This window comes from Pleurodeles waltl, chromosome 5, assembly GCF_031143425.1.
Source record: "Pleurodeles waltl isolate 20211129_DDA chromosome 5, aPleWal1.hap1.20221129, whole genome shotgun sequence".
NCBI lineage: Eukaryota > Metazoa > Chordata > Amphibia > Caudata > Salamandridae > Pleurodeles > Pleurodeles waltl.
Window position 1 is genome coordinate 1,256,293,894 of NC_090444.1, and position 13,513 is coordinate 1,256,307,406.

Below are 13,513 nucleotides of genomic sequence, written 5' to 3' on the forward strand. Positions count from 1 at the left end.
TTCAGAGCATCCATCCTAAAATATATGTGTTGAATGCAGAATCAGAGAAAAGGGAGTTAAAAAACATCCATACTAGGCTTCTACTGCAACAGGTCCAACCGCAACATCTAAATATTGACCAATTCTCTTGTCCAATCCATTGCCACTGTGTCAATCCTGCCAGAAGGTCCAGAAAAGTCCTCAAAGCACCTTTCGAGGCCATCAATTATGGCCCTCCTGGTGACTGGGAACAACCATGGCACTAAACAGACAGAAAACTGAACGCTGAAAATATATAGGTTATATGACTGATCTATTTGAAACTAATGATAGTAGGGAGGGGACGGAGAATGATGTTTCCTTGGTGAAAGTAGGGGGAATTGCAATATAAAAAGAAGTTTAGAAAGAACTATGGAAGCTGCGATTGTCTCCACCACACCCAGTAGGGATGAAACCCAATGATGATGACTTCCGAAGGACTTGAAAAATGTGAACTGGTGGTAGCTGGAAGAGGAAGACAGCTAGTTCATAGCTATTACAGACATATTGGCAAAGCGACTGATCCTGGACGTGAGAGCCAAGCCAACTTTGATATACAACATAAGTTCCCCTAGAAGAGTTTAGTTGCCAACCAAAAACATCATTCATTGAAGAAAATCAGGTCAAAGAAAAGGAATGACAATTTCAGGCATTTTATGTTGATGGAGAGAAGCTCTCTCGCTAATCATGAATGAACATCACAGAGATCATACCAAACAGACTTTGATAACTCAGTCCACAGGAAGAAAATGTAAACACAAATTTAAATCAGGAGGCATTGTGATGAGAACCGACATTCCCACACCCTCTTGACTCCAAGTGCGCCTCTCTGCTAATGTCCGGCAGGGCAAGCATAGCTGCCTGAAGTATGGCTGGATCTTGGTGCATGCAGCAGAGACAGGGATCCCCCTAAGCATTCATCCTTTTGGACGCAAAGGGCACTCGGATGAAAGCTAAAACAAATAAGAGTTAAGAAATATGTATTATGGACCTTCAACTGCCAAAAGGAATAGATCTCCTAGGATCTGGAAAAAGTGGATGGAGCACGTAAAGACTGTCCTGGCACCTGCACCAGGGGTGCAGAGTGAAAATGAAACCATGCAGTTTGTGGTGTGTAATTACAACTTTCGTATGTTGGATGATGGAGGCAAGTGTTTGAGTTCTGCTGACTGCTTGATGTTATGTTGGTTTTTGAATGTGCTGACTACATATGAAACTCAGCGGTACGATTTACACACCTGTTCCAGCTAGTAGGTCTGTTTGCCACCCCTGGCCAGAAGACTAGTACATGTTACTCATTTCAGGCAAGGTGCAGTATGGGCATTTTACCAGTGTTTTTAAAACACAGATCAAGATGAGTAGGGCTGGATCGGGTACTGCTCTAATATATAGCTACTCAGAGTGCATCTCCAAACTACTAGGCTTTTTCTGATCCTTTCTTCCCGTCTTTACTGTGGTGATTTTATTTTTAAAGAGAAACAGCACTTGCCTGACTACACTGGTTCGACTGCAGAAGTAAAGTTGTTAAAAAATGTTGAATGTCAAAATCACTGGAGCCAATAGTCCCAAGAAGCTGTTTTTAGGTCGAGCCTAAGCTGTGTCCATGCACGGTCTCTCAACATGCTGCAATCTATTCTTTGGACTTTCACCACGCCCATCACACGCTCTTCACTTCCATTCATTCCTTGGCCTGCCTTTCAAAATTCATTTCCTATGTTAGGTAAACGCTTTAGGTTCCCCCGCCCTGATGCTATTTTATTCCCTCTCTAGAGGCTGACCCTGTTACATGGATTATTGCACGATAGGCCATAAACCTTAGTGCCAGCACATTACTTTTTTCTTTCACCTTTCTGTTTCGTGCTTGTGGCATGTTGTTTCTTCCTCTGGCATCTTGCTGTTTCTTTGCGCGTCTGCGGCTGACAAACACTGCAAGCTGGAGGTGGATTCTTTTTTATTTATTGATTGATATAACCTGAACTCGACCAGAAGATCAGAGCGCTTTACATGAGCACCGGTTACATTTGCAGCCCTATTCCTAAATTCTTCCCAAGTTTAGCAGTTGAAAAATATACAAACTGGCACCTTTTAAATAGAAAAAATACAAGGGAAACCCTCAACGGGGCTCTCCCTGGCACAGCAAGAGAGACAATACTACAATATTCACTGCAGTCAGAAAACTTGTTTTCCAAGTGCTCTGGGGGAATTCCTTTTACAACACATTTTTGCCAATAACTCAGCCTGTGGGGGTCGTGGGACAAGGACCACCATCAAAATGTTCAGCACAATGTGCTCTTTCTGTCCAGTTCTGCTTCTGGATCCCTACACTAGGCTATGGGGGACCCCGAAATCAGAACCTCTCTCACCATTCAACGTCTTTTTAAGCTCTTTCATGGCAGGAGCTTTTGCTTTACAACTGGGAGTAGTCTGTGTTGTAGGGGACTTGCTTGTAATAATATTCTGCTAGGCCTGAAAATGAGTAATGCACTATGCCCTCTAGGGGCTGAATATTTGGTTACACTGCAATGCTCTCTGCTCTTCTCTTTTTATGTGGTTATGCCCTCTAGGGGCTGACTATGGTTACATGACCATGTTTTTTCCAAATGCTATTTTTTTGTGGTGCCCTTTAGAGGATGTTCTGACCATTACAGTCTAATGCCAAAGGAATGCATGAACGCAGTTTATTTCTGATTAAGGTTTAATGTGCTGCATGGCTAAATACCTATAAGGTCCCAAAGGTGAGACCTATTGGCTATGTCAAAGATTGTTTCACATGTAGCTCCCTGGGTATCCACTCAAATCTTGATAACAGGTACACCGTCCTCGCTTCTCTGTGTTTCTAATCTTTTCAACTTCCTGAGAACTTGCAAAAAACAGGAGCAAGGACTATATTGAGGTTCTAGGCATGCCATACAAGAGAGACCCAGATAGTTTCCCACACCTTTCTTCTGCTACTTAACAGCTGACAAAAGGATAGGCTGCAACCTGAGTGCGACAGCACTGCTGTACCTCTGACTTCCTCTCCTCCTAATGCAGGCCAGGAACTATCACCAGCCAGCCTTCATAGCCTGCAGTAGCTTGGTTATGATTTCCTGGCAAAGTTGTGACAGCAATTCCATCTTCCTCTTCCCTCCAACTATCTCTGAACCTTCTTCGGCAGGTACTCCAGTGGTTCCTACTCATAAGCATTGCTCATATTCATGGATTCCTCCATTTGGCCACATGAATTCAGGACACTAAAGAAGCATAGCATGGGAGTTCAGAAAACAGGCTCTTATTCTTCAACCCATTTGCCTACAACCCCTCTTATTAAAAAAATATAACAAAAGAAAAAAACTAATAATATATTAAACATGTAAACAAGAAAAACATGTACCCATGTGCAGTTAGACAGAACCATGTTCTGCACAGAGCAACTTTGGTCTCTCACAAACCATGATCAGGAAATCTGTTTATTCTCTTGGCTCTGGAAGAGCCTAGTTCCAGCAGTGAGTACAAATGTGAAACTGCTGCATCCTTTCATGAACCCTTGGGCTTGTGGTGGTCTGGTTACTGGCAAACAAATTCTGGCCTCGACATCTCACACTGGATTAATCCACTGTATAGCTGCGCTCCAACTCCAGCCAGACTTGGCCGATTGCCTCTTGGGCCTTGATCAATAATATGGGTGCAATTTTCGTGAAATATGTGGAGCTTTCTCTTCTAAAGAGCTAAAACAAAAAGGAGATTATACAGTCAAACAGCAGGCAAGTGTAGATAAACAGGCATTAGGTCCTGTTGCGGAGGTAGCAGTCAAACCAGACACAAGGAGCAGCTATCACTGTAATTTGCTTAACAAGATACATTCCGACCAACTGAGGGATTTTAGGTGCCATCGTTCTACTTGTGAAAGGCCAAGGAGTTCAAAATGAACTAACACATAAAGAACATATTGGTTGATACTCCAGTACTCACAACACAAAAGGTCATAAGTAAGGTAATTTGCTGATGAGCGTGCAATACCTGTTCAGAAACATTTGCAGCAAGGTAGAGCAAAAGAGGACAAAAAGACAGTAGGTGAGATCTAAACATTTACGTCCAAATAAGATACATGCTAGGACAGCATGGGCAGATAATCTTCCCAAGATGCTGTAAAAGAGTCAAGTCCATTAATGGTACACCATTAATGATCCTGCATGTGAGAAAGTAGCCTCTTTCTAGCCTTGTTACCCCCACTTTTGGCCTGTTTGTGAGTGTATGTCAGGGTGTTTTCACTGTCTCACTGGGATCCTGCTAGCCAGGGCCCAGTGCTCATAGTGAAAACCCTATGTTTTCAGTGTGTTTGTTATGTGTCACTGGGACCCTGCTAGCCAGGACCCCAGTGCTCATAAGTTTGTGACCTATATGTATGTGTTCCCTGTGTGATGCCTAACTGTCTCACCGAGGCTCTGCTAACCAGAACCTCAGTGGTTATGCTCTCTCTGTACAAATTGTCACTAACAGGCTAGTGACCAATTTCACCAATTCACATTGGCATACTGGAACACCCTTATAATTCCCTAGTATATGGTACTGAGGTACCCAGGGTATTGGAGTTCCAGGAGATCCCTATGGGTTGCAGCATTTCTTTTGCCACCCATAGGGAGCTCTGACAATTCTTACACAAGCCTGCCACTGTAGCCTGAGTGAAATAACGTCCACGTTATTTCACAGCCATTTACCACTGCACTTAAGTAACTTATAAGTCACCTATATGTCTAACCTTTACCTGGTAAAGGTTGGGTGCTAAGTTACTTAGTGTGTGGGCACCCTGGCACTAGCCAAGGTGCCCCCACATTGTCCAGGGCAAATTCCCCGGACTTTGTGAGTGCGGGGACACCATTACACGCGTGCACTATACATAGGTCACTACCTATGTATAGCGTCACAATGGTAACTCCGAACATGGCCATGTAACATGATCCCCCGAGTCTCTAGCACAGACCCGGGTACTGCCAAACTACCTTTCCCGGGGTTTCACTGCAGCTGCTGCTGCTGCCAACCCCTCAGACAGGTTTCTGCCCTCCTGGGGTCCAGCCAGGCTTGGCCCAGGAAGGCAGAACAAAGGACTTCCTCAGAGAGAGGGTGTTACACCCTCTCCCTTTGGAAAAAGGTGTCAGGGCTGGGGAGGAGTAGCCTCCCCCAGCCTCTGGAAATGCTTTGATGGGCACAGATGGTGCCCATCTCTGCATAAGCCAGTCTACACCGGTTCAGGGATCCCCCAGCCCTGCTCTGGCGCGAAACTGGACAAAGGGAAGGGGAGTGACCACTCCCCTGACCTGCACCTCCCCTGGGAGGTGCCCAGAGCTCCTCCAGTGTGCTCCAGACCTCTGCAATCTTGGAAACAGAGGTGCTGCTGGCACACTGGACTGCTCTGAGTGGCCAGGGCCAGCAGGTGACGTCAGAGACTCCTTCTGATAGGCTCTTACCTGTGTTGCTAGCCTATCCTCCTTCCTAGGTAGCCAAACCTCCTTTTCTGGCTATTTAGGGTCTCTGCTTTGGGGAATTCTTTAGATAACGAATGCAAGAGCTCATCAGAGTTCCTCTGCATCTCTCTCTTCACCTTCTGCCAAGGAATCGACTGCTGACCGCGCTGGAAGCCTGCAAAACCGCAACAAAGTAGCAAAGACGACTACTGCAACCTTGTATCGCTGATCCTGCCGCCTTCTCGACTGTTTTCCTGGTGGTGCATGCTGTGGGGGTAGTCTGCCTCCTCTCTGCACTAGAAGCTCCGAAGAAATCTCCTGTGGGTCAACGGAATCTTCCCCCTGCAACCGCAGGCACCAAAGAACTGCTTCACCGGTCCTCTGGGTCCCCTCTCAGCACAACGAGCGTGGTCCCTGGAACTCAGCAACTCTGTCCAAGTGACTCCCACAGTCCAGTGACTCTTCAGTCCAAGTTTGGTGGAGGTAAGTCCTTGCCTCCCCACGCTAGACTGTATTGCTGGGTACGGCGTGATTTGCAGCTGCTCTGGCTCCTGTGCACTCTCCCAGGATTTCCTTTGTGCACAGCCAAGCCTGGGTTCCCGACACTCTAACCTGCAGTGCACGACCTCCTGAGTTGTCCTCCGGCGTCGTGGGACCTTCTTTTGGGACTTCGGGTGAGCTCCGGTTCACTCCACTTCGTAGTGCCTGTTCCGGCACTTCTGCGGGTGCTGCTTGCTTCTGAGTGGGCTCTTTGTCTTGCTGGACGCCCCCTTTGTCTCCTCACGCAATTGGCGACATCCTGGTCCCTCCTGGGCCACAGCAGCATCCAAAAACCCTAACCGCGACCCTTGCAGCTAGCAAGGCTTGTTTGCGGTCTTTCTGCACGGAAACACCTCTGCAAGCTTCTTCACGACGTGGGACATCCATCCTCCAAAGGGGAAGTTCCTAGTCCTCTTCGTTCTTGCAGAATCCACAGCTTCTACCATCCGGTGGCACCCTCTTTGCACCCACAGCTGGCATTTCCTGGGCATCTGCCCACTCCCGACTTGATCGTGACTCTTGGACTTGGTCCCCTTGTTCCACAGGTCTTCTCGTCTGGAAATCCATTGTTGTTGCATTGCTGGTGTTGGTCTTCCTTGCAGAATTCCCCTATCACGACTTCTGTGCTCTCTGGGGAACTTAGGTGCACTTTGCACCCACTTTTCAGGGTCTTGGGGTGGGCTATTTTTCTAACCCTCACTGTTTTCTTACAGTCCCAGCGACCCTCTACAAGCTCACATAGGTTTGGGGTCCATTCGTGGTTCGCATTCCACTTCTAGAGTATATGGTTTGTGTTGCCCCTATACCTATGTGCTCCCATTGCAATCTATTGTGACTATACATTGCTTGCACTGTTTTCTATTGCTATTACTGCATAATTTTGGTATTGTGTACATATATCTTGTGTATATTTGCTATCCTCATACTGAGGGTACTCACTGAGATACTTTTGGGATATTGTCATAAAAATAAAGTACCTTTATTTTTTGTATATCTGTGTATTCTGTTTTCTTATGATATTGTGCATATGACACCAGTGGTATAGTGGGAGCTTTGCATGTCTCCTAGTTCAGCCTAAGCTGCTCTGCTAAGCTACCATTTTCTATCAGCCTAAGCTGCTAGACACCTCTTCTACACTAATAAGGGATAACTGGACCTGGTGCAGAGTGTAAGTACCCCTTGGTACCACTACAAACCAGGCCAGCCTCCTACACTGCACTCTTTCACACGCTGGCTGAACATGCATAATTTATTGTTCCAGCTTGTTAAGCATGTTCCAAGCTTCGTCTAACATGTGTGAAGTTGTATCAGTCACTACAGTACAACGTTTATTACGTGTTTATGAGTGTAGGTATTTCTTCCGGACTCATTTCTGTGGGAGTCTGTGGATTCCAGGTTTTACTCACAAAATTTTTGTGAGATGGTAGGTTGAACTGTGCAGCTACTTGGCAAACTCAACTGAATGAAAGCATGAGTTTCCAAGAAAGAGTATCTGCTCTGTTACCTCCTCATCACATTCCTCATCAAAGTCCTTACAGTACGTGAGGTATACAATTTTCTCCTAACCTGAGTCAGGATTCCACATCAGAGGATTTTGCCCCGCAGTATCACACTAGCAGCCAGTGACCCAGAGGAGGATCCCTGATGGAGACTCTGTAGTGGCAGCAGGCACGCGGATGCAGCCCTGAAATAGTTGTGGCAAACCACTCTCTTACAGTCGCTGGGCGTGGAAGGGGCAGGGCGGTGCTCGGAGGAGGGGAGAGGAGGAATAAACATTACTTTTTTTTTTTTTTTTTAACCCACTTACCTGCATGCTGCCGCACTGCCCCTCTGTCTTCTCTGCTTCGTTGCTGCAGGCACAGGCTCCCAGCCTGCCCTGCAGCCAATCCTGATGCTGCTCAGAGCAGCGTCAGGATTGGCTGGGAGCGCTCCTAGGAAGACTGCCAGCCTATGCATGCTCTCTCCAGCCCAGCAACTGTGCACTCCCCTTCACTGCTCGTCACCCCTGTGGCCCCACTCTTTCACAAGGAAACAATAATAAACACAGTTTATGATCGTTTTCTTGTAAAGGTTCCTGCAGCAGCCGCTGCTGGGGGGGTACGGGGGGAGCTCCTCTGCCCTTACGGAGGAGCCACTCCTGCTCTCTTATTTTCATTTTCACCTAGATTCATAAGGCTGTCTATATATTGAAGGCTCTCCACAAAGCTCCCTATACCACAGAAACCAAAGCTGGACTATGAAGGCAGAATTAAGGTACTGTCTGTTGCCATCTGACCTTTGACACAGAAACAAAAACAGGACTGGGTGAAAGGCAAGGCTTTTTCAATATAGACCAACTTTCGTCTCTTAAATTTGTCCGGATTCCACATACTTCCTCGGCATGCCTTAGTAAATTAAACCCAGACCTACTGCCTTTGCCAATGGTTGTTTTTTTTCCTTTGGGTTAACGTGATCCCTTTAAAATATATCATATAGTCTTATTCAAGGCAGCAATTTATTATCAGATGTAAAAAGAAATAATGAGAATTAATGGAACCGTACATCTTTATGAACTATGGTCGAGTATTTGCTCCGAACAACAGAAAAAAAACAAGGGTGCCATTTATGTATTTTCCCTAATTTCACCTGGTAGGCATTGGTCCCTCTAGCTATATCAACCATATATGCCAATTTTAAATTTACTCTGAAACTCAAAGTTGTTACCGTTGGCTCAGCAACGTTCCATTGAGGCACATTAGTGCGAGGGGGAAACATTGCTATTTTCCGTAATGACTAAACTACACCCAGCGCCTTTGTGCGACCCCGTCCGCCTGATACACATTATTAAAGGCTATTAAAAGTTTCAATATTTGGCAACTTTAGTAATTCGCCTTTTGGGAAATGATTACTCTTGTCAGCGTGGTTCGACAAGTGTTCCACATTCCTGCGCGGCCCTGCACTCCGCAGGCCTATCTGGGCCTATTTTTAGCTTCACGCGCTGCCAGAATGGCATAATCCTATCCTACGGCCGTCCACAACCTGAACACCCCTTTGTGGTTGCAAACAGAAAAGGTCGAGTACAAGGGCAGTTAGTGTTTTACTTGCGGGGTTTTGTTGATGTGTGTTTTTCCGTTGGTGGTGTGGATTGCATTCGCTTTCTCCGCTTTCACTAAGACCGTCTCTTATTCTCGCCGGACTTTTCCTTAAATGGCTCTCTGCCACTAGGCCTCGATTCCAGGAAGGGAAAGCCGTGTACCCGGACCAAGGGCGCAAGACAAAGCTTTACTTTGAAGCACGGCTGGGCTAACCATTAAACATGCCGTTTAGTCAAGTAATACGCTGGGAATAAATGCAAGACATCGATTTTACACCATCTTCAACAACTGCTTAATTACAAAGCGAGCACGGGGATTTTTCAGTTTTAGGAAAATTGTTTACAAGCAATGAAAGGGAAAAATCTTGATTTCTTTCAGCACCTAGCAAGTCTTTGTACTTGGAAGAAAATGTACACATGAGCCTAGAACCAGCTAGTAATGTAACAGAAGCTATCACACATATGTTAAAATATGACAAACATAGGCAGGGGAGCCCTTGTCTGGCTCCAACTTGGCTCGGGGTCCTAGTTGAATGACAAGCCAGAGCCGAGCAAGCGTACTAGTCTTTCTCTCCCCTCCCAGATGCAGTTTTGCAGAATGTGCATGATTCGAATCCGAAATTCGCGTTTTTCTGGTTTCAATTTAATTACAGTTTAAAATGAATGAACATACTTTGTGTATGCCCTGCGCTCAGTTCAGTGAGAGTCTACAGTCTAAGAGGAAACTTTGCAACACGTCTACCACTTATTTATTTTGCCAATGACAAGGAGCACTCTCCCTGAAATAGTTGGTTTGGTAAATCAGGGGAGGCCACTGACACATTGACTGCTCAGCTTCTTACAGTTAACCCTGCAACTTGGGGAACAAAGCAGATGCGTTTAAATAGGTGTAGTCTGCTGGATTTTTTTCTACTCAATTTCCGGACCTTTAGTTGCAGTTGTGCCCTTAAATTGTGAGGACTGGATCACACATGGTTTGCCTACCTTGTTTTCAAAATGATGTACTGTACTGGGTCAGGTTGATTTATGACGTACTAAATATACTGTGCAAATCTGCTTGCTTCAAAATAGTCCAAAAGCTTTGTACTTTGTAAATGTAGAGAAAGGAGGTACTACAATTGTGAGTCTAAGGTGCAAGTTGTGTGACTGCGAAACCTAGGCTCACATTTTAAAGTCTTATTATATTTCTACATGTCATCTGTAGCACAATTTACCCAATCGTTCTCTTGATGGCTTTTATTTTTTGACTTACGTTAAATCTATATCAATTGCCTGACGCTCCACTGAATGTTTGTGGTTTCTAGTAATGAATAATAAAGACATTTAAGATGTGGGATTCAAAGTACTTTGCATTACTAGTGCGGGTATAAAACAGCACCTTCTCCGGTCCAAATGATCTCATAGTTATACAGCTGTCTCTAACTGCTACTGCCGGATGTCGCGGTCTCTAACTGCTGCAGCCGGATGCCGCGGTCTCTAACTGCTACAGCCGGATGCCGCGGTCTCTAACTGCTACAGCCGGATGCCGTGGTCTCTAACTGCTACAGCCGGATGCCGCGGTCCCTAACTGCTGCAGCCGGATGCGGCGGTCCCTAACTGCTGCAGCCGGATGCGGCGGTCCCTAACTGCTGCAGCCGGATGCGGCGGTCCCTAACTGCTGCAGCCGGATGCGGCGGTCCCTGACTGCTGCAGCCGGATGCGGCGGTCCCTGACTGCTGCAGCCGGATGCGGCGGTCCCTGACTGCTGCAGCCGGATGCGGCGGTCCCTGACTGCTGCAGCCGGATGCGGCGGTCCCTGACTGCTGCAGCCGGATGCGGCGGTCCCGGGCTGCTGCAGCCGGATGCGGCAGTCCCGAACTGCTGCAGCCGGATGCGGCGGTCCCGGCCTGCTGCAGCCAGATGCGGCGGTCCCTAACTGCTGCAGCCAGATGCAGCGGTCCCTAACTGCTGCAGCCAGATGCAGCGGTCCCTAACTGCCGCAGCCGGATGCGGCGTTCTGTAACTGCCACAGCCGGATCCAGCGTTCTGTAACTGCCACAGCGGATTCAGCGTTCTGTAACTGCCACAGCCGGATGCAGCAGTCCCTAACTGCTGCCGCCGGATGCAGTGTTCACTAACACTTACAGCCGGATGTAGCAGTCTGTAACTAATACAACCGGATGCATTGGTTTGTAAGTACTACAGCCGGATGCAGCGGTCTGTAACTGCTATAGCTCTCCAGTACGCTCAGAATTCTTGCCCCTAGAATGGTGCATCAATGAACACCAGGACATGTCATCCGTCAGAGACACTCCTGAAGTCAACATGGAATAGAGTCCATGGTGTGGTACTGGCATCTTTAGTGACCAAGGGAACCAACCTCGCAGTATTACTTTAGTTGACACTGCAGGCACTGGGCTACGTGCTCGCCTGCCTTGGAGTCCATTCCTGCAGTCTATCCTTGGTCTTTGCCATGCCCTGATGGCTCTGGTGGGCTAGTCTCACCAGGAGTTCTTTCATGGGTCAGGGTACCTCAATCTGCCTGCCTCTGAGCATAAGGGCTTCACTTGTCACACAGAGCTCCGAGTGCACTCTCCAGAGCCAGGAGGGTCGCCCAGTTGTTACATTGGATTGCGTCCCTCTCTCGCTCGCTCCACACAGCGGTCTTGTTGTGACTCATAGACAAACTCTTTCAGCGAAAGGGCCTGAGGGCAGGCAGTCTGGGTGATCAGTTGGATCTGTGGCTTCAGTCGGCCTTATGGCTTCACTCGCTAGGCAAAGTGGATGCCTCGATTAAAAATAGGCCGCATTCTCCTCCCTTACAGTGGGCCTTTGTCAGTGGGCTGAGTGGGTCGGTGAACATAGCCAAATCGTGCATCAACCACCTACAGTACTTCGCCATCCCTAGAAAATGTCTCCCTTCCATGTAAAAAGTTGGTACTCGGGCGTTCCTCGGATCTATGCTGATACTCTCTGATGAGAATATGTAGTGATACAACATGAGGCGTTGGTCGAAGAATGTGCATTTGATCCTGCTAAGTTGACGCCTCAGTCTGACACTGTAGAACTGCTCACATGTGCTGATAGTGCTCATTTTAGGATTTGGAGTATATTAGCACATTCGCTCTGATGTTGATTACCCAGGATAGTCCAGACTGGTTCCCATATGGCATTTTGGGGAAACCTCTGCAATGGAAATGATTCTAAAGTTCAGTCTTTGGTAGCATCGTATCTCCAGGTGTGTTGTGATAGTCATTCGTTTGTAGCATTGTAGCTCCTGGTGTGTTGAGAAGGAAGTAAAGTATCTGCTTCCAAGGTGTAAGAATAGTTGGTTGTAACCTGAGATAAGGTTGACTTTGGAGAATCGTTTGGCTCTGGTGAGATCTGCTACAATGTCTTTTATAATGTGTGTGTTATATGGTTCTCCCTCCAGATGCCTTGATTGTGGAGGCACATATCTATGCAGAGCCTGACTGCTCCTGGTCGCTTGGGTTTAGGGCGATTACCATTGGAGATACCCAGGGAGTCCGACTGGACACCTTCTTGATTACTCCTAGAATTTGAGTCTTGCAGCTCCTCTTTCACTTGTGTCCTCAGATGAAAAGGGACACTATGGTGCATCAATGCCAGTGACTTGACTCTCTCATGAAAGTGCAGCTTAACGCGATAGTCCTTGAGACTCCCTAGGCCTCTGATCACATGCCCAAATTCTAGTAGAAGGTTTTTCACTTAGTGGGTGTGTACTTGACTGGTGAATGCTATCAGCCCCAGCCCCAGATGTTCTGCAGTGCAGCAGCTGATGAGGGTATCTCACCTTCATGGTGACCGACAACCTCACGTTGATCTGCTCTAGGTGCCAGACATGCTCTTCAAACATTCCTGCTAGCTGGAATAGGACTGTTGCTCTCACAAACAAAGACTGTTGTGTTTGTAGTGGCTGCTCGGGCTGCATTTCCAAGCATTGGTACGGTGGCATGTCCATTTTATTTACCAATGCCCTAGAGTCTATAAGAGCTGAGATGGGTTGGCCGTTGATCTCAATGCTGCAAATGGGCTGTGGACTCTTGGTTGCTTTACCTTTTGCCGTTTCATCATCTCCTTGTGCATTATGTAGAGTCTAGTCTCTCTCCAGGTAGTGATTTCCCCACCTTTCTCCCAATCTGAGCTCTCCGACGAGGGCACGTGCATCACTCTGTTATCACCATGTCTGCATCTGGTTCCACTTCGGCACACTCTGTGAAGTGGTTCGTTCTCCTACATCTTGAACGGGTTCAGGCCCGGTTCCCTCAGGATGATGCAGGGTATCACACTGTACTTGCAACACTGTATGATTTGGGCGTGGACCTCTTCTTGTGGGTCGTCGTGTACAGGTGCTCCACATCTCTCACGGTTGCACATAGGACCTCTCCAGTCAATGCAGTGACACATAACACAAACCCAAGGCCTACTGAGGTGTGGGGTG

At 47.2% G+C, this 13,513-nt stretch overlaps 1 protein-coding gene across 1 annotated transcript in view; it reads right to left on the reverse strand.

Moving 5' to 3' along the window:
• The window catches only part of BACH2 (BTB domain and CNC homolog 2), a 524,494-nt gene that overhangs the window by 322,889 nt on the left and 188,092 nt on the right, over positions 1 to 13,513 (reverse strand). The window lies entirely within an intron of this gene.